This window comes from Grus americana, chromosome 1 (genome assembly GCF_028858705.1).
Source record: "Grus americana isolate bGruAme1 chromosome 1, bGruAme1.mat, whole genome shotgun sequence".
Lineage (NCBI taxonomy): Eukaryota > Metazoa > Chordata > Aves > Gruiformes > Gruidae > Grus > Grus americana.
The window spans coordinates 131,795,716-131,823,487 of NC_072852.1; the positions used below are offsets into that span (position 1 = coordinate 131,795,716).

The window sequence follows — 27,772 nt, forward strand, 5'->3', positions numbered from 1 at the left end:
CCGCTTGTGATTTGATCACTATAACTTGGCTTTAATGCTATATTTTGAGGAAGGAGTATGTTTGATCATAAGAGCTGAAAGGCATACCTTATATAATACATGAAAAGTCAAAAAATAGAATAGTTAAGTTCATGCTAATTAAGTAGGTCGTGACTGACCAAGAATCAGCCATGGTAATCTGTGATGGTACCATGAAAAATGCATTGTAATTAGATACCACATCTTGAATATGAATAATGAATATTCAACAGATGTGTGCTTCTTTGTTGGTTCTGAGCATCATACAGATTTTCACTGAAATGGAAAATCAAGAAAGAACAAAAAAAAAAAGGAAGAAATTGAGTCAGTGCTCCAATTTTTCATTATTTAAGAAATAAATATTTGTATTTATTATTTGTTTTTCCAGCCTTCTTTTAAGGAAGACTAAAATTCTGTTTGAAAGAATATACTTAATTTTAGGAAAGAATGTTTAACACTGAATGATTTTTCCTGCAAAGTTGCCTGTCCTTTTGTCTCTTCTGTATGGGAGAATCTATGGAAATATCTGAATGTATATGAAACTAATTCACCTCCAACCCACATCCCTCCTGAAACTGTAGCCTCTGTCATGATGCTACAGAAAACATGACAAGAATTACATACCTAGTATGCAGTGCTTATGATAATGATCAGGAGCATTTTATGGGTACAATATGCTCATATAGTGTGTCGATATGTCCCATAGTTACTTTTATATTCCTTGTCCCTGTTACATGGCTGTAAAGCTGGGCAGAGGGGTAATATTGGAAATTCTGCGAACATCCATTTGTTCAAATGTTCACTTCAGTTAAAGCAATTCCTACCTCAAAAGTTCATTTTCGCAACTTACCGGTTGCGATGTACAGGCTGACACAAGCAGTGTATGTGCGATGTGCACTGTTGTATGTCTAAATTAGCAGGTGGGGATCATCCTGCAGAGGTAAGCAGAGAATGCAGGAGACCCAAGATCCATGCTAACACCTTCTTAGAGATATACTTCTGTCCCGCTGAATGAATGCCCATGAGCAGATGGAACACACACAGTGCCCCCCAGTTTATTTTCATCCCAAACGAATGCAGTCAGTGTGCTCTGAGATTGCCCTGCAGTGAAAAGCAAAACGAAGTAAAGGGGAATGCGCAGGAGAGTCTCTTCAAAAGCGCACTCCTGACCCCAGCTAAAATACCAGCAGACATGTGTCTGTTGAAGCTGGGATTTTCAAACTGAGGTAAAGAGAATTAGTCACCCCAAGGGCTGTATTCAGGCACCCGGAAAACAGTATTTCTCGACAGTGATAGACTGCTGCATCATTCATTTGCTTGAGCTGGAACAGAAGGTCTCTATTTTGAGTTCTACAGTAGTCCAAGGTTTTGGTTAAAATGCTTTTAGGTCTTAATATACCAGTGAAGTGTAAGACCCAGTAAAGTTTCATTAAAATCTCTTCAGCTTCAACTTCCAGCCCTATACTGCCATTTTTAATAGGAAAGCTATCTATCCTACCCTGCAGTAGAGGCTTGAAGCCCTGGAGGTAATGCTGCCTAAAGCTAGAATAAATATGTTTTCTGCATATTGTTCCAGTCCAGGCATGGTTCTGGGAGAGGGCTTGCATCTCCCTTACCATATGACTTTGTACAGGACCTGGTGGGTGATATGCTCTGCCTGCTGGCTTTCACTGGGAGTTAGAACCCCGGTTCTCTCATGTCCCTCAAGTTGAAAAGCTCGTTTTCATTTCATTACAATAGCTCTCTAGCCTCCTGCTGACTCAAGCCTGTCCTCCTGCAGTAAGAAGTGTTGTGTGGACGCAGTCATTTTACACATATCCTTGTTGAGATTTCATTATAATTTATTATTAGCTGTATGAAGTCTCTCATACGTAAGTCTTGAGCAGCTTACCTATCAGTATGGTGTCAGAGTGAGCAGCTGGAAAAGTACGTCAGTAACTTCTTTATCTCATCTGACTAATGTAAAATATTAAAATTACTGCAATTCATTCATGGCACCCACGTTTTTTTATTAGCAACATATCTTTCACACCTCTTTCCTTAGTGAAATATTCTTGCTGCCTACTTTAATCAGATAAATTAGAAGCTAATCACTTATCTCTGCATTGTAGTAGAAATGAGTAAAATGATCAGAGTTTGGGAACTGCTGTTACACATGCATGTAAGTGATGCATAAAATAATAATTATACTGATAGAAATAAGACAGTCCCAGGCAAAAAAATCATTTGTGGTTACTCTGAATAAACTAAAAGACAGATGTTATGTCACAACAGTGTCATAAACTTACTTTTTATTGTATGACTATTTTATTTTTTAAGCCCTAAATCTTATGTAAGTGGCACAATTTTAAACACATGCTTAATTTTAAAAAGAATTTTAGATTTGGATTCCTTTTAATATTATGGATTTTTGTGCATGTATTTTTATTTTAAAACAGATTATTGCTCAAAGGGGATCCCAGCTTCACAGCACTGCAGGCTGAAATCTTTTCTACATGGAATACCTAACTGGGTCAGTATTAAACTCTGAGTTCAGCAATCACAGAAGTTCGTAGAAGGTCAATCTGAAAACCAGTACAATTTTAACTTCAGCAGAACTTAGTTGTGTGGTTTTTATCTTGAGCGTTATTTTGAGGCTGGTAGGTCTTCAGAACAAGTTCTTCATTTTGGCTATATACAGTACGTGCACATACAATATAAAAGGCAGTCTACAGGGCCTTCTTGTTTCTCAGCAAGGTTATCTCTCAGCAAGTTATGAGCAAAAAGCTTCAGAGTTTTCCAGGTGCCCTACCTCTTAGGTGAGGTATTTCACTTCTTTCACCTCTACAGCACACCCAGGGGCAGAGCCTCTCCTGCACTGGTTCAGTGGGTTGCAGCCTTAAGGCTTGTGCACATCTGCTCCGCTGTTGGGAAGCAGCTCCTGGAAGAAACTTTCTGCCTCCTGGCAGTGTGGTCCAGCCTCATTACATGCTTCAAGATAGCCTTTTTTTCAGAACCTGGTGTATTTTGTATCTCTCCCCAAACTATACAGCTAAAAGATAAAACAGCTGTACCAATGACAGCCTGTTCATCTAAGTCTTATCTTAGTCTTTCCTTGCAAGTTGTGGCTAGTTCCAAAATTGCTTCTGGTTGGTGGGGAAGAGGGAAGGGGCAAAGAGCCCCGCTGTAGATTTTCTTTTCCTGAGTTATGTAACATTTTCTCCTTCGTCTCTGATTTAGTAATCACTTACCCCGAATGCAACAGCTGTAAATGGCAGCTTTAATGCGAACCCCATAGATCTGGAAAAAACAAGCCAATAATGTGTCTGCAACCAGGGGCACAGGCATTTCCCTGGTGGTTACACAGAGGTTCTTCACATGAAGGTCCTTTTTCAGGTCATTCCTTAATTTCCCATTTGGTTTTCTGCAGATCCGAATTAAAATAAGATGGCTCTACCTAGATCTTCCATCACGGCTGTCTGTCTTGGAAGGTAGGCTATATGTTAATAATGGCATTATTGATACATCCCAAATAATTTGTTTGGTAGAAATGCTGAGTATGCTACAGACGTTCATCTGAAGAGATCTAAATACAACAAAGGTGAAAATGGTAAGTACAGTATAGTAACCTAGCCACTTGCATCGCTTGTAATTAACTTTTCTATACCGTTCTATGTGTGGGTGTGAATAAGACTGCAAATATTTGCATTTGTTTCCTCCTACATGGTTTTCAAAAGTAGCCTGGGAAGAACACATCCAACTTTGTTTCAGATAGTTTTGCACAGGAACCTCCTCTGGACTCTGAATAAAAATATCCCTATGGAAAGCGAGGAGGGAGCAATCAGGTGGGCCCTGGGGACGTGAACACCCAGCTCCCATCATAACAGCACATGGTCTGGGCATCTCACTGAAGTCTCTTTGAAAGACTGAACTGTGGAATTAGACCAGAAAAAGCTTTCCTTGATGCTATAATTCACTTCCCTTGCCATGCAGAAGAGAAGACCCAATGGTTTATCTCAATCAGCATTAGCTGCGCGGCAGCAGGATCAGAGTTCCAGTCACGAGCCACGCAGTAGCATCCCATTGTGCTAGGTTTTGGACAGGCATAAATGAAGAAGCTGATGGCTCTTCCATAGTTCATGACTTACTTGGCAATAGGTCTGTTTCCTGCTTTGCTTTTCTTTTCTCAGGGAAACACTACATCATGTATTATGGAAGCATCAAGGATACTGTCTTGCCCGTGCTGTTTAGTAAATGGCATAGTGCTTCTTGGTAGAATATAGATGTCAACATGCATATTGAAAATGTCCAAGGGTGTCATGAGTCCTTGCATGCAGCGGAGAGATGGCATGCTATTAATGATCCTTTCTTCCACAAGCAAATTCCAGTCATGTTATATAAAGCTGGGACAGAAATAAAAATTGCCCTTCATTAAAAGCAGCCTTGTCTGCTGTACGTATGGCATATTAGACTTATTTAAATAACGTGAATTCTTGGGGAAAAAAGAACCTGGAGATGCAGCTATTATTTCTGCTGTAGTGTGGCAAGGGCTTTGCTGCTGTGAATAATAACAGCCATGTTGATGGGTAGACCTAAATTAAAACTGAAAGAGATTATTCATTCATTGCAAAAATCCATCTTAATGTGAAGATGAGGGAGTTTGAGGAGTTTTTTATTTCTATTTTTGCTTTTAGGCCTACTATATACCATTCAGGGCCTTTTTAAAGTTGGAAAACTGTTTATAATAATATCACAGATTTGCAAAGTTTTAAATTATTTGAGTTACTTTTTGAATTCTTCTCTTCTGCTAGGCAATCACAAACTCAGCAGGGGATTTTCCTTTGTGCAAAGTGCCATATCTGATGCCTAAAAGAAAGTGGTGACTTTTTTCTTTGCTTTTTTGCATATATTGGTCAACATTCATCAAAATATTCCCTTCCTGTAACATCTGAGGTCCTTATGTATGTGGAATTAGGAAATATTCTTGGTATTTGAGATACCAGAATGCTAACCAGTGACAAGCATCAACTGATACAGGGACTTAAAGGACTATAAGCAGCATATTTGAATGGGCAGAACTCGGTGGTGAGGGTGGGTCAGCGGAACAAAGTGGTGTCCTGAGCTATTCTGTTTGCTTTGGATGTTCATGGCTTCAGGGACTACCCTGGTACTGATGCTCAGTGCGCTCCTTGTGGCCCACATACGGTTCACTGAAGTACTACTTCTTCGGAATTCCCCCCTGCCCACGGCCACAGGAATGGGCCATGCTTCAAAAATGTTTCTCAGTTTGCTACCATCAGGAGGTTTAAAAGCCCCCCTGCTGCCATGTAGCCCCCACTTGCAAAGATGAACCTGTCTACTGAGCAACTTTGGCAGCTGTTCAATAAGGAACATAGCTGAGATGAAGATACATTTATTAAACACAGATTTTCCCTTCCTGCCTTTTAAATGGAGATGGCATTCCTATGACAGGTCAAGAGAAAGATGGCAGGGGAACTAGCTTATGTTTTGGGTGGCTTGGGTTTCTGTCCTGACACAGGCGGCTTCCTAGGTGGCAAGGGATTAAAGGCATGCGTATGTGAACAACCTCTGGAGTCCTCTAGCCACAAACATGTACTGTGCCTGTAGTAGCTGTCTACCTAAATACCTTGATTATTTAAATCAACCACCCTGGTGCATGAGCAAGTGTAGAAAATATTTTCCACTCTACCTACCAAAATGTAATAGTATGACTGACTGCAGGTGTAAAGAGGGAGGGAGTGATTTATCTCTGCTATAATTTGTGAGTAAGGACAAAAGAATTGGCTTCCATCTTGAATTATGTAGAAAGTAATTAAATGAAGCCAACTTGCAGAATTGGCTGATTTGCCTGCCTGAAAATATTATTCCAAACAGAAATAATGAAGAATGGATCCTGGAATATCCTTGAAATTAGGTGCTATAAAAAGGCCGGCCTGCCTTTCTTTCTTTCTTTCTTTCTTTCTTTCTTTCTTTCTTTCTTTCTTTTCTTTCTTTCTTTCTTTCTTTCTTTCTTTCTTTCTTTCTTTCTTTCTCTCTCTCTCTCTCTCTTTCTTTCTCTCTTTCTCTCTCTCTCTCTTTCTCTCTCTCTCTCTTTCTCTCTCTCTCTCTTTCTCTCTCTCTCTCTCCTTCCCTCCTTCCTTTTTTTTTTTCCTTTGGAAAAAAGTAGTGTTGTCCTCTTTTCTGTAGGTAAATGCATACATGTGCATTCAGTGGTCCTGATACATTTACTTTGCTTTCATTGGTATCATTTCCTGAGGAGGGAAATATGAATTTTGAACTGATTTTGAATTTTGTGTGTGAGTAATTTACTCAAGAAGCTGAACCATTAAAAAGCTTTCATCTTCCATCATTATGGGTCCTTGAAGCCAGAAGTCTTCACAGCAGCATGCTGAGAATGTCAGAAGGAATCTGTCCTTTAGTCCTTCCCCTGGATGAATAGCTGTGGTGTTCAGGAAAATGCAGTCTGAAATCTGGCTAAGGAAATTAAAAAGCAAGCAAGTAGGAGCTTTATTTTTAAGGAGGAATGGTACTTGGAACACTTAAGGACCTGCAACAAGAAAGAGAAATAAGGCTAATATTACAAAGTGGTAAGATTTTCCATCAGCATTCAATTAAAAAAAAAAGCTGAAATTTAATAAATGTAATCCTAAATGTCAAGAAGAACAAATACTTTGGGCTTAGTTGTAGCTGGGCTCAGAAGCAGCATCTAAACATTGAACTAGAGGGTCAATTGTCAACAGCAAGCACCTGTAAATAAGGTCACATTTTTCTTTTAAGAAAAATTACCCAGTGCCTTATGGCTGTGAGATACATACATTTAGTCTTCCCACCTGACTATTTTAGGTAGAACCAGGCCAGTATTTCTAACGGGCAGAAACATTTCTAGGCACTCTTGGAGTTTTATCGTCACATTTTTATTCCTTGCTGAAGAAGGTAAGTAAATGAAACATACTGTTTCCCCATACTAGGCAGTGATTCTGAAGGACAGGAAACAGTGCAGGAAGCTTCAGGTGACTTCAGGTGACAGGAGAAGCATTTAACATTTTCTGGAAAGTCAAGTTAAAAAGTTGGTGCATAGTTATGTGAACAGGTTGGGACAGAATGGAGTGCATGCTGGGTTGAAAGTCAGGGATGCAGTGAGGGCACTGCCAGGTTATGTTAATCAGGTAGAACATATATTATTGAATGTATTTTATCCTTCCTGTTCTTTGTCCCAGCTCAATATTTGTTAGAGGCCTCTGGTGCCTGAAAGTTGGTCTATGTGCAAAATCACAGAAGGAAAAAGTAGATTTAAAGCTCTCCAGTAGCAAAAAGTTTTTGGACCCCAATGAGAAACGCAGAGTGATGTGATACTTTGGTGGGTTCAGACCTAGCGCAACACCTTCAGGCTGGGGTCTTGTGAAACACAGGGACAATTGAACCCAAGTGCAAGACTGCAGCAGGGGTACGTGTCATGGAATGCAAGTGCAAGTGAAAAGAATATCTTGTCGTAATTTTGCCATGTGTTGTGAATATCTCCTACTGTCCTACATATTTCCCTTCTCTGTATGCTTGTGCACAAGTCCAGGGCTAGTTAGGTGCCCAGACAGACAGGGTATTTCTTTTATTGAGTCTCAGCCATGCTAACAGCAGATCTGAGATTTGAGGACAAACCTTGGCTGCTACTTGGAAGAAAAGTTTTGGGTTTTTTTGTGGGTCAAATTAATTTCCAACAAGTTGATATGAACCTATTCGTACCTACCTTGTAAATGTGCATTTCACCGTTTGAATTTTTGAAATATTGACAGTGAAGTTTTGCTAGTGAATGATCTGTAAATGTACTTTGACATTCCATGAATGTGTCATAACTATTATTCAATAAGAGGTTTGTATTTAAGCCTGATAGTTGCTCAAACGTTAAAGGCTACAGTTATTTCTTCCATAATTCAGGACTGATTGACTAGATGAATCATGTGATACTGTTTCTACTCCAGGATTAGATGTCTTCCACATCCACAGAGAGTTTTATCAATTAGTGCATCAACATTTCTGCCATAAATAGTCATAAAAAAGCAATGGCAGGGATATAAAAAATATTTTTCCTTCTCATAGCCATTCCTGGAATAAAATATTGTTTGCAAATTAAACTGTAGAGTTGTTTGGGAGTTTTAATTTACAGGCAAGCAGTTCCAGTAACTTTAAAAAGGCTGGAATGGATAAAAACCTGAGTTATTGTTTCACCTTTAAGTGATTATACAGAAACCTGTGTTTCTTTAGATAAAGCTTATTATTTCTGTGGTGCATGAACTTTAGCTGGCAAATGGGGTGCATGCATGTGAATGCCTACACAGCCATCGATTGTGACACCATTGCAGAGACAAAATAATCCAGTGACAGCTAGGTATATGGAAACAAGAGTCTCAGAGATGAGGCTTTGATACCAATGACAGAAGGATGTCAATGCATTGATTCTAAGTAGTCCCACAAGACTTGTCAGACATGCCACATTAAAATTAAAATTTAGTGAATGAGGATAAAACTTTAATGTAGCTTCAATGCCCTGACCTAGATAAAGTTGTTAATTTTTGATTTATAACTGGGTACAGAATTTTAATCTGCATTAAAAAGAGAAATTTCAAATAGGGTTCTCTTTAAATACTGAGAATCTTAGACCAAACTCTTGTAACATGACATAGTAGCACCAAACCTATTCTACCTCAGCACTGAGTTCAAGATCTGACATATCCTCCGGACTCTGCCTGTGCAAAACTTGGTTGTTTGCTCTCCCTCTGGACAAAACTGATTGTGAATATATGCAGCTTCAGATGTCTAACAACCACTATGTTTTTTGGTCTTAAATGGGGTTCTTGCTTGCTTATGTGAAGAGTCAATTTTTCCTCAAGCTCTTGCTTCTCATCTGTTATTGCCTATTCTCTCCTACATTATCACCTTGCCAGGAGGTCCAGTTATATACAGATGTCCCCTGACCTAGTTAACAGTCTTCCAATTACACACCGAACATTACATGTGTTTTGCAATATCCTGCATCCCTCTTTAATTAAATGAATATTTTTTAAGCACTGTCTTACCCTAGACTGAGAATGAGGTTCAAGTCTTACTTACGCGGCAAAGTAGAGCCTCACTCGGTTCGTGCACAATGCACAGAACCACAGGCACCACGTCCAAAGGCTGGTGTTGCTGGTTCACACGGTAGGGTGCTGCCAGGGGTGAGGTGCTGCCCAGCGCCCCTGGAGCACGCCTGGGGGCGTGAGGCTCACGGAGGACACACGCTAGACAGGCTGCGAGAGGACGGAGGTGGCAGGTGTGGGACGGTTTCGGTTTTGCATTGCCCTCTAGTGTCAGGCTGCCTATTTAGGTTGTTTCTCACAGCACCTTTTCGAGTTGTGCCAAATGTTGCCCCCACTGGATTTCTAGACATCTGGGCAGGGGTAGCACAGTGTTACGGGGTAATGACGTGGTCCTGCAAATAGACTCCTGGAGTCCCTAAGCTGAGGTTTGGTGGTGTAGAGCCACTGCAAGAACTCAGGCCCATCATAAGTTTCACGTTGTTGGTTTCCAGACCAAAGAAACGTCCATTTCCTATCTGCCAATATCACAACTTCAGTCTGCCAGGAAGAAGGGCATTTGCCTCCTCTGTGCCCATCCCACCATTCATGCATGTTTTTGAAAGCAAAACTGAGCTTCCAGTTAAAGACTGTCCAACAGCACTTACAGCTCTGTTCTCACCTACAGAATAGTAGTTAATAAAAATAGCAGATTTTGATGGTATGGCCAATAACTTTTCTTTATACTAATTAAAAGTGAGGAAGTTGGATCTAACATCACGAGCGATTCACAAACATCTAGTAGCAAAAAGGGACTTATAGTTCCACATATGGAGGAAAATGGCAATTTAAAGTGGCCATCAAGCCAAGGTTTTTATAAAATCGGTCAGGTTACATTTAAAAAAATTACCTTATTTTTTGCTTACTTTCATAATATCTTTAATTGTGGACATTTCTTGACAGCTTCTTAAGCTATATGATACAATTTCAGACAATTAGAGAGCTGGTCAAAGGAAAAAGATTGATTTTTATGATGGTTTTTTTTAAGGTTATACATCTATTTTTGTTCCATACTGGGACAAAGTCACAACCTTATCATTCTCTTATTTGAAAATGTTTGAATCAAAATGTCAGTTTTCAAATTGAGAAAGGAAGTGTTTTGATTCCTTTTTCTCTTCCTTGTTTTCCTTCCGAAATTGGCATGGACCTTCTTTAAAATGTCATTGAAATGAATGCTTCACTGCAAAATATTTTAGACTCACCAAAAAAATAGTCTGACCTACTTTAATCTACATGACTATTTCTCCGTTCAAAAATCCTGCCAAAGAAAAGGCTCATTTTATAATCACTGTTTACATTTTCTGATTTGTGACTAGTTGTTTTCTCTCACTCTTTCCAGATTTGTGCCTGAAGTTTCAAAACCTGAATCCTCCACGCTTTGGGAGTAAGAGAAACACGCTATCAATTTATAGTCCCATTGCAGTCAGTGGCAAATCCATGCTTCATTGGATCACAAATTTTAGCAGTAATGGTATCCCAAAGGGCATTAAATCTTTGGTCCATTATTTGTATTTGATTGATGTCCTGAACTCATCATGCAGATATTTTACCTTACCTTCTCTTATAGCATATCAGCTCAATCAGACCTTGTTTCTTTCTTAGTAATGAACTACTTCCCAGTGTGCCAAGCTGAAACTTCTTGCTGTCAGACAAACTACCTGGGGGAAGAACCTCTACATAAGAGTTAAAATTTTGATCTATCCATCCTTGCAGTAGCATTAGTGGAAGAGGGACTTTTTTTCAGGTACTCTGCTTAGGACTGAGATGGAAAGGAGTGAGCATGACAGGAGCCTTAAGTGACACATAAGCAAACTCAGGATCTGGAGCAATTCAGTTGCACAAAAAAGCAAGAAAAGAATACTACCCATGTGCCAGCTCTACCTTTCACCACTGGCTTTGTCTGTCCTTTCTAGTTCCACTGATTGCAGAAAGCACTCCTCTGAGCATGCGGAGGTGATACTCAATTGTTTCAAACTGAAGTTATGGGAAATCATCTGGTTTTATGTTTTAATTATGAAGACACACGTAATTTTAAAGCTATTTCTATTGATTCTTTATTTCTGCTTGGTCGTTATTTTCCTAGCGTCAGAATAATACATTTAATTGGATGAAATCCTAACTCTGGCCAGATGTGCATGTGACATATTTTTATGTGTCTGTAGTACTGTAAAGATAAATAGAAAAGCACCGAAGGTTGGAAAAATTCTCCTAGCTAGACTATTTTCAGTAGGCTTCAGTTTTTCCTTTGAAGACTACTGGGACACTGAGAGCATTTTGCATATGTTCACGTTTAACTCCATCTGAAGTACCATTTTAAAGGACTGGGATTGTATTTCCACTCACCTGCATGCTATGGCCCTCCATTGGCAGTAGTGAAAAATAGTCAACCTCTTTTCCCAATATCTAGCTCAAAATACTCAGAGCTTAATTTTTTTTTTGTGATTAAATTCTTCTTTTAACATGCAAGGATTAAGCTTTGTAAAGTCAAAATCAGAAGGAGGAGCAGGTTGCCATATGTATGGTGACGGTGGATATTGTCATGTCACTGATGGGCACATAGAATACATTTGAATTAGACCACCCCCTTTGCAAGACTCAGAGAAAAGAGGCCAGCGTCTGAAAACCGGGGATGCCCATCCAGCAGCACCACAGTTCGTAAAGTGTGCCCACCCTGCAGCGATGGGTAGCGAGCATATTACGCTGAGGCTGCATGACTCGCTTTTCTTCATAAGCAGCAGCAGGTAGTTTAAAGCTACCTCAGATTTGATCATGACGCAGCCAAAAACCTAGTGATTGCAAAGTAGTCATGCCCCTGGTGGGATTCTGGTCAGAAAGGTGGAAAAGATGTGTGAGGAACTGCAATCCTAATGCCTATACAATATAGGTTAATAAACTATAGGTTAACACCTATCCTACACAAGTTGTTAGTGCCTATGCCTGTACTAACTCTTCTGTGGGGAGTAAATTGTCAAGTCCTTATTCTGTTTTCATTTGGTCTTTCCTGGAGCCTTTAAAGCTTTGATTGACTCTAAGGGTGGGGTAAGGGCAGTCTCAGCTCTCCCTGTTTCCAACCAAGCACTTCTTTTCTCCATCAGTGCAAAAACTCAGCTTATTGGGAAGGTCTCTCTTGCAGCGATGTCTGAATGTACAAATTTGCTCACAATCACAGTTGGAGTGGCTTATAGCGGAGACAGGTCATGCTGGGATCTTTCACTTTGGCTCCAATTAAATTCTTCTATAAAAGCGGAGGAGGAAATACAAGTTTGCGGTTTAAAGTCAATAGAAGCTGCAGAGCACAGAGCAACTTGTCTTTTCATATGCTGTTCTTTGTAGATACAATATTGTTAAGAAGTCAAACTCATGCCTAGCCCTAGGGCTTAGTTGCCTATCTGTACTGTCAAATCTGTCCAACTAAGAGAAAATCATCTGAAAATAAGGCCCAAGAATAGTTTGAAGAAAGTGTTTTTAGGGTAAGCTGTGACAAGTCTTTGTAATGATCAAACTGGAACTTCTTAATATGTGATGTTTTAAAACAATAAAATGAGATGTACTTCATGAGCTTTTTAAACATTGCTGCTTAAGGTAGTTCAGAGAACACACTGGACCTCAGTGAGCCTTGACACAATGACCCTTGAAACTTCCAAAAAATGTTAGAAATACAATGTTGCAGAAATACTAACGAGCTGGTGGAGAACTTGCTCAAGAATTTGGCTATTCAGGACATATGCCTTCTTAGGGCTTTCACAGCATGTCCTGAAACTTTAATTATAAAACATGGCATTGGAATCAGTATGGACTCAGAACAGCTAATCTGTTAAAATTTTTACTCAGAGTTAATAGGCGCTGAAGTCTGGTTTATCATTTCCCTTCCTTTTGCCCACAAGCATAGGTAAAATTTGCCTGCTTTGACTGTGGTTTTACTTTGAATTCTTAAGCTCGTTCTAAACCTCAAGAAAAGCTGAAAAATTAGTTGAATCTCAAGACAAGAACCCCATCAAGTCCGATCTAAAAGAAAAGCTTAAGGCTTTTTGCATGATTGACAATTTGCGATATTTTACTAGATCATGCTAGTTATCACTTAATTTTCTGCAGAGACATGGAAAACTGTGATTTTTTAAATATCTTTGCCACCAGATAGTGACTGGTTTCAGATCAAGAGGAGGAATCTGACTATTGTTCTGAATGTTTCACAGAAATTGGCCTTGTTTGCTTTTTACTGTTAGCAAATGCTCCTTCAAGAGAAAGTACAGGCAGTGCCATACATAGTCGAGTGTCATTTTGGCTGGATTAGCTTTTGGTTAGTTCAGACTTTTTCTGCCACAGAGTATGAATGTGAAGTGTGAGCTCACATGTGTGCTATTTACATCACCTGAGGTTCGAATTAGTGGCTATTTGCTCTAGAAGTAGTTCTCAATGGAGAATTGACAGAACAATGTACAACTCATTTGGTCAATCCCAGCTAGCCAATACAACTAAAACAATAAATATTGAGCACTTCACAGAATAGCTTGTGATGCATCTGGAGATAATCTCCCTTCTAGATAATTGTTTGGATAATTGTGTTGTATAATTGTTTTGGATAATTATCTGAGTAATGAACATATTTAGAGAAACTGTGGTCTTCTCTTAGTGTATAATGAACATAAAAGTGACCAATTAATATGATAATCTATTGGTTTTGGTCAGTGATTCATTTATTTTAAATTGCGGTGGAGGGAAAGAGTACTAATTCTCTTTTTGAATTAAGCTGCTGTAGCAAATTCAGTGCACAAGCACTCACATTTGAACCCCTGCTGCCCTGTTTTCCATTTTCTTTACCTTTAATTTTCCATGAAGGAGTTTAAGGCGAATGGGCAGTTGTGCTTTATGGTTAAATGGCAGTGTGATCTCTGCAGTAATGTCGGCTTTATAGAGGCATGTGCTCAGCAGAGGTCCAGACTTTGTGCTTCGTCTCTCCTTTGTGTGAGGATTTTGATTTTGCAGTAATTGTTTTGGAATTAGATTGTGCTGTGGAATGAGTCATCTCCACAGACCATAGACCATGGGAATCTTTGCAGTTTCTTTTCTCAAATAATAGCCTCACTGTTTGCCTTTTTTAGCTTGTACTGATCATTGCTGCGGGGTGACGAGAGGTAAAATAGCTGTGAGGTGCTGCTGCCAGTTACCCTGGAGGAGCAGAGGAGGAGGGAAAGGTAGAAGCCCCTGTTCTGAGACATATACCAAGGTCCACCCAAAGCTCTGCTCAGGCCAGTGTACTGGGTTAAAATCAAAGTCAGTGGAAGCTCAGCTGAGTAAAAATAAACACAGGAAAAAGCCATATGGTTGACTTTGAAAAAGCTCTCAGAGTTTAGTCTAAAATCTCCCTCTGCCATGTATAAAAATGAACATACACGAAGTATGAAGGAAGGTAGCTGGGCAACTGTCCTGGTTTTGCACAGCTTAAAAGACATGCTGTCTATCTAATTCTCCAATTTACTAGCAGTGCAGAGACTTCTCTGCAGTGGTTCATCTGAAGTGGATTCATTTTCTGGCGCTAGAAAGCCGCTGATGCCTGGTTTGTGTGGTCCGCACTAGTCAACACCACTTGGTTCATTTGAAATAAAAAAAAGCACTGTTCATCAACCCCCAAGAGTACAATCTGAATCACTTGTTCACAGGAATAATTTTGTGGCTCTTCAAGCTGTGGGCTTGTACAGGGGGCAGGTGAGCAGCGAGGAATGAGTGCGAGAGAGGGAGATGCTCTCCTCTTGGTGCTGACTCAACAGCTGCAGGTGTAAGGCCAGCCAGGCTGGAGTCGTGTCCGCTCCCTCCCACTTCTGTGGTCTCTCCTCGCCTCTGTGCGACACTGAATGGAAAACCCTGCCCGACTCTCGCAAGCTGCCTGGGGCTGACATCCCTTTGCTGTGCGTTGCCCTCCATCAGCAGAAGCTCCTGCTGCTGCGACAGCTGGAGGCTCATGGAAATCTCCGTCTTGGAGTGCAAGGAGCAGGATACGTCGTGCCTTGGCTCAGGAGGATGGGAGATGGGAGCACATCTGCTGCCTTCCCCCTTGCTCTCTGCCGGGGTGGTACCTGCCTGGCAAAATGGTGACTGATGCTGAAAGAAGGCAGCACCCTCTGGCTGCTACATCCTGCATGAAACATGCGGTGCTGCTCTTTCCCGAGCACCGTGCTGGGGTTTGTCACCTAACAGCGTCACTGAGGTCCCCTGTTGCCGTGCGGCACAGTGGTACACCGCTGTGCACTAAGAATCACAACATGAGTTAGCTGGGTATCCACGTACCTAGAGATATGGCATTTTTGGATGGTAGCTGTTTCCTGGTTTAGTTCAAAAAATAAGAAAAGGCAATCTTATGGCACCAGCACAGTGCTGAAGCATTAAATACAACCATTTTTCTGGTAATATGAATAACTAAATTACTATTGGCACATATTTATTTACTGTTCTTTATGCTCTCTGAACAGCTAAGTTTTTCCAGAAGAAAAGGTTTTAACAGAGAAGGTAATCTAAGCACTCTGATAAATAATTATATTCTTCTGTGTTACTGCTAAGCTAAGCAGGTTTTAATTGTGTTTGGTTCTCTTAAATTTGCAATATATTGAGACTATTGATTCCCTCTTTTTGTAGGTATATATTTGTATGTGGGTATTGTTATATCCACCCGGTAGAAGTCTAGTTGCTAAACAAGCTAAAATCAACCTGTGAATTCATGGAAGTTTAATACATTTACAATTTAATTCAGTTAATATGCACTCAGAGTCCCTTGTGCTTTGATCCCTGCTGATACCATCCATTTCTAATAGCAGGGCAGTTGACTGAGCTATAGATGAATGATGGGCACAGTGGGACATCTGGGGTTTTATATATAAAAACCCCTACTCTAGCTGCTGGCTCAGTTCTTAACAGGGTTGTTACACATCTCAGAAACTGAATACAATTTTGAACCAATGGAGGCCTGTTAATGCTTGAGCCTCAGAAAAGAGTTGAGGAAACACAACTACCAGAATGGAAATCAAGAGAGTGAAGTACCAAAAAGCTTTCTAGTGCATATTTTAGAGGAAAACGTGACTATCCAGGGATATGAAGGAGGAATGCTGTGAGAAAGGAGACATGTCATGTAATGCCTGTTTAAAAATACCTAGCATTCACATAATGTAACTATGGAACTGTAACTGAAGTACACTACCGTCTGTACTACTGCTTTGGACATTGCTCCAAGGTACTGGGGAAAACATGGAAATTTATTGGATGAAAGGACGAGGGACCAGTGTTCTGGCCTTTCTCCTGAAAGTGGCGAGCTCCCTGTGAGCAACCACACCTCCACACCCAGGTATCTCACTTCTGAGAGGGCTTCAGAGCCCAACTGAGGGACGAAGCCAGGTGGGCTTTTCCAGAGCTTCTTCCAAGGAGACCTTGGAGAAGATTTGCTGTTATGTGAGGCAGAGGCTAAGCTAACTTGTTTGAATTCCAGCTCCATGTTGTAGATACTGAGGAGTATCCTGTATGGCTGTGTGTCCACTCAATAGCTGTTTCAGAGGGAGCCAGGGCCTCTTGAAATGCTACCACTTTTAGTGACCACTGAAAGCTGGTGGTTACTGAAAGGGCTGTGAGGCTTTGACAAAAGTGGCTTTCTTCAAGTTCCAGAGAACTGGTACTGAATTCCCAAAGATGACAGCTCCCTTCTTCTTCCCCTGAGGAAGACAAATCATGTGCTTGACCCTTCCCCTCCTTGCAAAAAGTACACAGAAAAATAATTGGATTGACAGTGTGGTATTCCTTCCTTCCTGTGCTGATAGGATAATATGAAACCCTCAGAAGCATTCTGATAACATTCAGTAAAGCTAATTTAATAGTCATTGAATTCTTGAAAGTTCTCATTAGGATGCTAAAAGCAAGCATCTGTGTAAGATGAGTATGGTCAGCTCCACAGTGGAGCATGGGGAACTGATGTTGTGGCTGCCTGTTCTTCACACAAACAAGACTGTATTTATTTAGCTTCTTAGTGACTTAATGCAAATATATTTGGAAGGGTTGCACTGGGGGAAAGAAGAAGGAGAGAGAAAAGATATTCACATTGTTTTCTTTGCCAGAAATCTAATGGTGTATGTGCAGCTGTATATATTCTCAGTCATATACTAGGCCTGATCAAAAGGTATTGTACTCCCTCTAGCTTAAATTCAGCTGCTTTATGTTGTGCTGCTGGTATTGTTCCAGTTCATCATATGCTTAGATGACTCATAGTGCATGCATTGTGGTATTTAACATAATATGATTTCCTCTTTTTAAATTAGTCTGCAGTGTGAAGTACAATTCACAATTAGCATTTCAGCACTATTAAATCCAGCTTGAAGTGTTTTGATGGAAACAGCAATCTGTTTTATTCTTCAGATTTCCCTAAACAAAGTAAGTGTATCAATAGCTAATAGTGTATATTATACGGTATTAACTGGTGTCTTTCAAATACAATAATATTTAAGAATTGCTCTTTCATAAGCCACTAGCAGTCAAAGAACCCAGTCTCACCTTTTCCAACAGTATTGAATTATAGCGAGTTTGATTTGCTTTTGGTTTATCCCCATCGCTTCTGTCAAGTGCCAAGAAATGGGACCACATCTCTGTCTGGAGATGCTTGGTCATCACCTACAACAATCAGGTGACAGAAAACTAAGTAGGCTGACTGATGTGGTGCCGGATTGTTTTTGTAAGTGAGATAGCCAGAGTTGTTGGCATGTCCATGTTGATTGTGAAGCCCTTCCATGTTTGGCGTTTAAAGTGATGATCTCTGACAAGGTCTCAGGGGCAGGAGAAACCCCAGCTGCAAGAGCTGACGAGAAAGCTAATAGCATATGTACACATTTTAAATGGATGCAAACTGTGTTGGAAAAACGAGGCATGGCTCTGAAAAATGCTACAAATAGAAGGAATGGAGGAGGTGCATGTGACAGAAAAACAAAAATGAAGCAGAGGGAGGGTCAGGAGAAACAGTGAGGAAGAGGAAAAGAGCAATTATCTGATTGACCATCCTTCAAAAGCAGCATGGAAGTCAGATGGAGGGGACACCAGGGTGTCATCAAATGAAAGACAGAGGTTATCAGGACATCGCTCTCCCTCATCAGCACCACCGTGTGCAGGGATGTTAATATAACAATGTGTCTGAGCAGTAGTGCTGACAGGGCTGTCTGATGATCACATATCCCATATAGAAAGTCTCTTTCCCATCTAAGATTGACTGTGCATACAAAGTAGGTGTGATGCCTTGTGGAAATTTTGGACTAACCAAGCCTATGTGGATCTTCTGGTAGAATTTACAAAGTATTAAATCCTACTATATCTTTTTGTCATCTGCTGAGAAAAATATGGGACATAACAGGCAGACTGCAGGCTATTCAGTGGAGCTGTGTCTGCCATCTGGACTGGGGGTTCTTTGCTCCAAGCCAAGATCCCTCTACCTTTGACGTTTCTGATGATTTCAATCAAACAGTGCTTAGAACTATGCTGATGGAGTTTTCATCACCCTCCAGAAAAAGGTATTCTACTGGCTTAACCAACGCCAAAAACTTCTCAAAGACCTTTGCCACAGTCCAAACTCTTAGTGTTTCATGTGATTCATACAGAACATATTTTCTTTTGTGCCTTACAAGTGTTCTTCTCAAGATAAAACAATTCCATTCCTTTCAATTTTTCTTCAGAGATCAAATCTCTTTGACTTTACTCAGCATTCCCCTCTGGGTTCTCTTTTGCTAGTCTACATCTTCCTTGAAAAGTGATACCCAACACCTGACACATCAGACCTGCTGAGACTCTATGGCTGTTGAAAAAAGTGGGAAAGAGGATTATTTCACACCTCTTAGAGGTTATATTCCTGTTTGTATATCCCACTATAAGGACCACTAATTTCCACAGCAATAGACTATTGCTGAATCATTTTCTGTTTGCATCCCCTGGATCTTTTCCAGCATGACTGCTGCCATGGTTGGTTGTTTCCCATGTTGTATTTGTGTACACTAATCTAGAGCTAGAATTTATGCTTATTGAATTGCATTTGTCCAGACCATTTCTCCAGTTTGTCAAGAACATCTTGCATTTTAATATCTCCCAGTGTTCGCAGTCCTGTACATCCTGCTGTCATCTAACAAAGCGTGACCTCTGTTACTATGCTTGGGTTATCAGGAAAACGTTGAATGTACAAGGCCCCAGTAGTACTGACCAGTGAGGAATCCTGCTTGGAATCTAATTCACTTGCTCTGAGACCTCTCTGAACCAGAGAATCAGTGAACTAGAGCAAACCAAAGTGGGGAGAGGCAAGATTCATTTTGATCCTAAATAAAGCAATAATGTAATTGCATGCAAAGAAAATTGTAAGAAAGCGAAGGAGATAAGAAGAAAGTGGAAATTATTGTCTAAGTGTTAGTGTGTAGTTTTGCTTTCCGGTCCTTTTAGCAGCAAAAAGATCTTGTGAGTCCACCCTCTGTCTTTTCTTCATTTGCTTTTAATTTTGACCTTGTAATTCCTTTTGACTACAATGTTCCATGTTTCCTATCAAGCAGTGCAGTCAGAAGGAATTGGCAGACTTAGAGATTCCATAACAAAATCTGTTTCCTAGCTCTAACTTTCAACTAATAATTGATGAGCCCTGAATAGGAACTTCAGATCTTCAAATGATCATGAGAATCTTTGCATTTTAGGAACCTGAGTCTCTGCAAAGTATTTTCTGATATGCTGCAACCAGGTAAATGCCATAAGAGAGCACATTTCATCCATTCATGAGATTGACTTGGAGACAGAATTCAGTAAAAAGACAACACGAGACACAAGTTACCACAATTAGTATGGCAATTAAAACCCTATGATGACTCCAACATAAAGTATCAAAAGCAGCTGCGACAGCCTTGAAGCAGAGAAAAGATCAAATTGCTCAGAAAGCAGATAATAAATTAAAATTGATGTCATTGACTGGAAGAGCTGGGTATACCAAGTGGTATATGAACAAAGAGTGAATGTTCTTTATCTGCATTGTGTAAGTCACAGATCAAAATGTGCTGCAGTTCAGAACATCTTTGAGGTATATAGGCTCCCCACTCTTCTCCTACTTGATTTTGCTTTAGATCCAACCCCTTCAGAGGATTCTTGCAGTTTCTTTAATGTATTATGAATGCTTTCCTCTTAATGGCTAAAGCCTGTGTCTAGCTCCCTGTGGACTGGGGAACCTCCAAGGATCTGGGCAAGGAAAGAATTTGACCTTTCCATTTGGTGATTGCAGTCTGATACAATGAAAGGGATATGAAAACTCTCAGTTTAAAAATAATTGCTTGCTATTAGCAGTAAATAATATCAATTTACTAATAGCATAAATAGGATGAGGTAGTTCTGTATGTCTCAAAAATAGAAATATGTCAATAAATTGAAAAGCAAACAATGAACAAACTTGTGTTACTGTTTCAGTCACCTTGTCCTTCCACCCTTCTTCGTCTTCTGGTAATGTCCTGGGAAGCTTTTCTTCCTTGTCCCTCTCCTGCAGAGTCAGATAGTCTTGTGGGTAGGATCTCTCTAAAGTACTCTGAGCCTTCAAAAATCAGGTGCTTTAGTCCATGCTAATGATTTGACCTCCATCTATCAGTGCGGAGAGAGAGTGGCACCTCTGCAGGGCAATTTAAAGGCACGTAAGATGAATGAATTGCTGCCTGGAGGTGCACGTGGCTTTCCCATTCCCTTCTCCAGGTTAGGAGAGACTGTCCTTCTTGCACGCCTCTGATCTCCACCTCATCCTGCAAAATGTTCATCTTTGTTTGGTAGCTCTCAGCATTCATGTTAGCTGATTCTGAGATCCAAAGCTTGCGATACAAAGGCTTTTCAATTCTAAAGGCTGCCAAATGATTGCATTATCCTCATGCTGAAAAATGGGGGGTAAGGGGGAAACCCAAAGAAATTATAACTCTCATACTGCAAAAGTCTTGCACATTTGACGATATATGTATAAATAGTAACAGCATAGTAAACAATACATATATAAAGTAGGAATAAAAAGACTAAAGTCTGAAATGTATTCCCTCAGCTCTGAGGCTGCATTTCATTTGGGGCATTAATTTTCTGGAATTATCTGAGCTGCTACTTACACTGTCATTTGCAAAATGACTTTGCTATTACAGTAATTTCAGTGGAGAGAGGCATTAGTCTGTCTCATAATCTGCATACTCTGTGTGTGTGAGCATTACCGAGCACGTAGGTGAATAGGGGAGCTATTAAGTATTCTTTCTGATATAAATCAAATAAAAATTAAAACCTGAGGTAAGAGTGTTTCTTTGCCTGAGCACTCCAGGTCTCAGGGGCTGAGTGCCTCCAGTTACGTTGTCGTGTGCTGGAACTTGGCTTGGGAAAACTTTGTTTCCTGGCTTAACATTTCTTTGCCTCCCAAAGGAGGCATCCTACTGACCAGCAGGCATCAAGCATGTTTTATATCTGTCCTCCAAAGCAGCGAGGTTGTCAGGGTTTGTCCCACAGCTGGTAAAGACAAACTTGCTCGTAGCGAATCCTTTGGAGATAACCCCTTTGCCCTCTCTGCTCCTGCAGAAACCCCCAGTCCATTCTCCTTAGATTCCTCACCTGCAATGTCCTTTATCATGATATTAAACAGCATATTGTCTGACAACTCTGACTGCTCCAAACAGTATTTTTCGACAGTCTGTGGTAAGACCACTTTCTTTGTTTCACTGGATTGCAATTTTTAATGTTGGGTGGGTAAGTGCACATAATACAGCACATAATCTGATTTTGAGATTTATCAGCTTCATCACTCATTTTTTGGACTTATTCTTAGTGTTTGGACTAATTCTGCATGAATAAAGGCTAAGTGGATGGTCTTTATTTTTTGAGCTATTGCTTGGTTTAATCCCTTGCTGAAAGTGATATTTTTTCCTGGTTTTGCTGGTTCATATAAAACTGAGCATAGCCAGGGACTCTGCAGACTTTTAGTTCCTCAAACTGATTTCTGAATAAAGATCTGTCTGCAAAATATAAAATATCTTTACTGTTTTTTCTTCCTGTTTTGCCTGTTTCATAATGTTCACACTTAAAGTCTTGGTGCATATTCTGACTTTTTCCTTCCCATAATGTACTGCTGCAATAGCCTCTGACTAAAAGCATCTTTTTTGTTCACCTCATAGCATATCTCTGTGAATGTTCCTTCGTTGCTTCTACTTCTTGATGACTTAAGTGCATTGACTTCCTCTTTTTATATCTGCTACCCTTGACATTTAATGCTCTTCATTCTGTCATATTATCTTATCTGCTTACTGGGTGTTCAATGCATACAGTGTACAGGACACACAGTTTGCACTTAATTGCTGGCTTGGCTTTTGTATTTACGCTTTTAACAATCTGTCAGCTCCAACAAGTTGGTTTTTTGTCTATGTTGATTTTGGTTTGATTTGGTTCTGATGAAATTCTCAACCCTTTAAAAGTTGTAGTATGGACTGATAACACAGTCATATTATTTTCTCAGTTGTGGAAGTAAGAGCTGGAGAGTTTTCTGAAATAAAAGTTTCTCATTGGAAAAAACATTTCTATTTATAAATAGTAAAGCTTTGTATATAACATCACTTTCAATACAATCTAATTAGGGAAAAATGATGAAAACATCTTTTTCAGTCTTATCCATAATGAAATGTTGCAGTTTCTCAATAAAAATACTTCTTATTTTCAAAATCTATAGTCTAACTGAACATAATATTAAATCAAAATCTGAACAAAAATATTCTTTTTTTTGAAGTGGAACATTTTAGTTTATCCAATTATTTTTCTTTTATTAAATTTCCTTACAAAATAAAATTCAGCTTTTCCGTTTGTCCCTATCCATAATGAAAACAAATCTGGTGTTTTCCAGTAGAACAGAAAGTCTGTGTTCAAACCAGCATGCACTGACTTCATTTGCTTAGTATTGTAGGTTATTTTATTTATCAAGCTATGTGGAGTAGATTCAACATAAAAGTGGTCACTCTTTTTACATATATATGTCAGCATTTGGAAGGAAGGAGAAATTCTTCCCATAGATGTAATCTTCTGGGTTAGGTCCTCCTGACTTTGCGGTTTGCCGAGTACCTCAAGTGTATTGAAAGTTACTTTGATGATTTTTTGCTGCTCATTATGTTCATTCTACTGCTTCTTTTATTTATATTGTCATAGTTTACGTAGCTGCACTAAAGACAGTTTTTATTCAACTTTCTGTTATTTTTCTGTAACTGATTATGGAAAGTACTTTATAAGTGATCATACCAAATTTCCATTTGAATTAAGTGTTAGTTATCTCCTTGGTGAAAGAGAAATTAACAATGGAAGGAGATATGTGATGACAACCAGAGAAGGTAATGTGCAGCTTGACAAAAAACACTGATTTTTTGAGACATAGTTAAAATTATGGTATTTGGAGGGTCTGAAAATGGAAGAAAAAGGGGATCTATTTAGTGCAGTAGATGAATGTGTCTTCCATTCTTAGTAATTAAAGGCCTGGACCATTGAAACCATTTTTTTTAAGCCTACATATTGCAGTAGGGGAGTAGTCAGCCATGACATTATGGGAGATGTTATGACGTCAAAAAGCAACTGGAACTCTTAGTGATGTATTGCCTCATGTTTGTCTTCACAGTTTCCTACTATTCAATTTTACATATTGACTTGAAATTTACATCTTCATTTTTATCTAAGTCTTGCTTGTGATAATGGATTCAAGACTTTCAGTGGAAAGTAGGAATCTGGTTCTGGCAAAAATACAGCTGACATCAAACCCGCTATCTCTCTTCTCTGCTTTTGGAGCTTACTTGAAATACTAGAAAGTCAGATGTCAGTCAAATGAAATGAACCCAGATGGCCATGAATCTAATTGTCATGGTTATCCCCCAGCTGGTAACTAAGCACCATGCAGCCACTCACTCAGCCCTCCCTCTGCAAGGGTATGGGGAAGAGAATGGAAAAAAACCCTCGCGTGCTGAGAAAAAGACAGTTTAATAGGATAACAAAGGAAAATAATAATTAATAATAATAATAATAATAGCAACAACAACAAGTGATACACAAATGCAATTACTTAGCACATGCAGAAGGAAAAAAACCCAATCCGATGCCCAGTCTGTTTCCAGGCAGTGAATCTGCCTCCCAGTTGGCTTCCCCAGTTATATCTGGAGCATGACGCTATATGGCAGGGAATATCCCTTTGGCCAGCCCGGGCCAGCTGTCCTGGCTGTGCTCTCCCAGCTTCTGGTGCACCTGGCAGGGCGAGAGAAGCTGAAAAGTCCTTGACTTAGTGTAGACACTACAACTACCCAGCAACAACTAAAAACATCAGTGTGCTATCAACATTATTCTCATACTAAATCCAAACCACAGCACTATACTGGCTACTAGGAAGAAAATTATATCTCAGCCAAAATCAGGATACTAATAAAGGAAAAAATTTAAGTTCTTCATTGGAAAGATGTAAACCTAGCTTTGAGAAAGGATTAAGAAAACTGCCCTTAAAAAAACAGTCCTGTGTGGTAAGCTCTGAACTAATAGCTTTTGTTTTCATCGCTACTTTCCAAAACTATTATTGTTTTACACATTGGGAGCCTAGTGCTGCCATTCAAATCACTGCACCAGACCCTGTGCCTTCCACACCTCCATACTCCTGGTACAATTATGAATCTTTCATTTTACTTGCTTGTATTGAAGATGTCTTGCACATTTCCACCAGAATCCACAGTTTGGTGGAATTCAAGGTTTAGTTGTTTTGGGGTTTGTCATTAGCTAGGCAAATTGAAAACCCTCATTATAAGGCATAGAGGTATCAAAGATTATGCTAAAGTTCATCCTTACAAAATACCATCTATTAAGTCACTTAACCTCTCCAGGCTATTTCCTACCGCTTTTAGCGTGAACATTCTTAGACTGATGACTGGAAATTGAATGTGAAAACTGAAACAAGAATATTTATCTTCAGCTTTTGCTTTGTCTTTGTATTATATTCCTCTGGTGGTGTCCTTTGGGAAGCTATCTGGGGAGACTTTCTTTCCCCCCCACCCCCCACCCTCGATTTTTTCTCATTAATATCTTCACTTATTATATTATTCAGTTATTATATTATATTATAGAAAACTGCTAATTCCCAGAGTGCATGGTTTTCAAAAACAGAGTGGCACTGGGATAACTGGAAGGCATTGGTAATGAAGTATCCAGACAACTCTGGCCACACTGCAATTGCATGGCTGTGCAAAGTGTTGATTGACAGGAAAATAATGCTTGCTAAAGGATAGTCTCGTTTTCAAAGAGAATTATGTTTACTCAGATAAACACAATTTTCAGAAGCAAGAGCAATCAAAAGCCTTTCATTTTGAACATTTATTGTGAGAGATATTCTTTATGGTTTTATTCCATTGTATATTTTGTTAAATATTTGGTGTCTTTAACTAATGACATTTTCTGTCTTGATCTCTTGTTTTCATGCCTAGACATTTAATACAGGCCCTACATCATAGATTTCAAAAAATCTGCCATTGTTCTGACACAAATCATATTTTATGGGATAAAATAGCTATGACTTGACTGCAAAGAAGAAGGAATGAGGCAGTCTTTTGAAAACACAGCACTGCCTTCTTTGTAACCTGCCCCATTAAAACCCATTCCAAGAAAGATATTTCCTGACTTTTTGCTGAGATTCCTTTAGCAATGAAGAAATTAATCAGATGCTGTGCAAAGATTTAGCCACTCCAGTACTTGTTGACTTAGTGGTGGCATTTGCATACTTTACTATTCAGGAGCACAGATGACATTTTTTTCCTGATGAAATAGTATAGATTTTCTCCCCCATTAATATCTCCTTAGTCTACTATTCATCAGGCATCTTCTTTGTCAGGTTCTCCACATTCTTTGGTCATGCCCTCAGTGGTCACTTTGAAGTTTTAGCAACCCATAATTTCTCTGAGCCCACTAGTTCAATGACAACATGAAATCTCACATGCTAGTTCTTACCTTACTGGCTCAGTGTTTGTCTGCATTCAAGATCAGAGTGTGGAAAAGTTACACACTTGAAAGAGACTGTTCTTAAACTGGTTATATTTTTCTCTAATTTTTGAAATTAAGGAAGCTAAAAAGAGCAGCAGAGATTCCTGTAAATAGTGTTGGGATCTGACAAGGAAAGAACCGGCATCCCGGGAAAAGATATAGGAGTTTTATTACATCTATATGTACATTGACTATGTACGTATAGTTCCTCAGGAACTGTGTGTGGTAAAACTGTAAAAAGAGTGTCTGTTTAGAGACACAGAACCATAGGGAGTATTTGAATGACACTTGCAAAGCAAGCACAATACAAAAGCATAAATTACAAGGTTGCTTTTGTTAGTTTTTCTTTTCTTTCTTAAAGAAGTGAGAAAGTAATTTAAAATATTATTCTTCATTTCAGACTTCACTAGGGCATCAGCAGAGAGGCAACAAATGGAAGGCCAGCCTAACCCTTTTGTTAGAGGAAGGTGTGAGTTTGTCTGCTTTCACACATCTGTGGATTGTGTAGCAAACTATACGGCTTGAAGGAAAAAATGAAGAATCTTTGAAAAAATTGAAAACCCTATTTTTAAACTTCAGCTATTAACTGTGGTGTTTGGTTACCTCTCTACTGGTGCAATCTCTGCTGATGCATCTCTGCTGATGCAGGGCAGGTGGTAGCTGCGACTTGTCCATCTTTCCTAGACCTGCGGTGGACCTCATGCTGATAAAGCAGAGCACCCTGTGATGATTATGAAATTAATAAGAGTGGAAACCACTTGGAAATATGGTTTGAGACAAACTGCAGACACTGTAAGGCTGTCCAGTAGGACACTGCAGATTAGATACGATTTGTACCGTGTACATATGTGCCTACACATACCTATACATATGCTTTCACTTTTACCAAGGTGCTGAATTCAATTTAACCTAGATTATATTTTACAGATGCCTTATATATATACACCTAAGAAATGCTTTCCTGAGAGCTGAGCCTAATTTTAAGGCAATTCAGCTTGTCTTATTTACTGGAGCTGCACTTTGAGTTGAATTGGCTATAGACAATCTTTTCTGGAACAGGAGTATTTTCCTTCTGATTCTGCAACACTTTTCCATTAGATAGTGATCTCTTTCTTGACTTTTTGCTCTGTTTCACATGTGTTGTTATTTATTAGTACTGCACTGCATAAATAGTTTACATTTTTCTGTTTCTGATTGTATTGTTCTTTGCTTATTGTTAGCCAGAATTTACTATCAGGAGCAGACAGAAAAAAACTATCATTAATATAATATTGAGAGGCTGAAGATCTACTGCTGATCTCTATCACAACCCCTTATAAATTCTTTTCCTCTTGAAATTCACTTCTTCTCTTTGGCCAATTTGCACCCCAGTGAGCCAACTTTTCACTTATTTTGTGTTTCTGCACTTTAACCTTTGATGAAGTGCTTGGCTAAATGCTTTTTGAAGATTTAAAAGTACTTTATTTTTGCCAGGTCCTGTAGGATTGAAAAGTCTGCTGGGCAAGTCAAGCTGTTCTTAACCTTTTAATAGTTTTTATTTTTATTTATATATAGATGCTTTTCTCAAAGAAAAAAAAAAGGATCTATGTATCTATCACTAACAAAATTAAACTTGAATTAAA

The 27,772-nt window shown here is 39.4% G+C and overlaps 1 long non-coding RNA gene across 6 annotated transcripts in view; it reads left to right on the forward strand.

Moving 5' to 3' along the window:
- LOC129196825 (uncharacterized) overlaps nt 1-27,772 on the forward strand; it is a 146,475-nt gene that overhangs the window by 100,401 nt on the left and 18,302 nt on the right. For 4 of the 6 annotated variants that reach the window (XR_008574236.1, XR_008574235.1, XR_008574234.1 and 1 more), the window contains 2 exons: nt 2,457-2,530; nt 3,428-3,488. The exons of 1 other annotated variant lie outside the window; for it this stretch is intronic. This is a non-coding gene — a long non-coding RNA (uncharacterized LOC129196825). The remainder of the gene's footprint in view (nt 1-2,456; nt 2,531-3,427; nt 3,489-27,772) is intronic. One more of the 6 variants, XR_008574238.1, reaches the window with a different exon arrangement.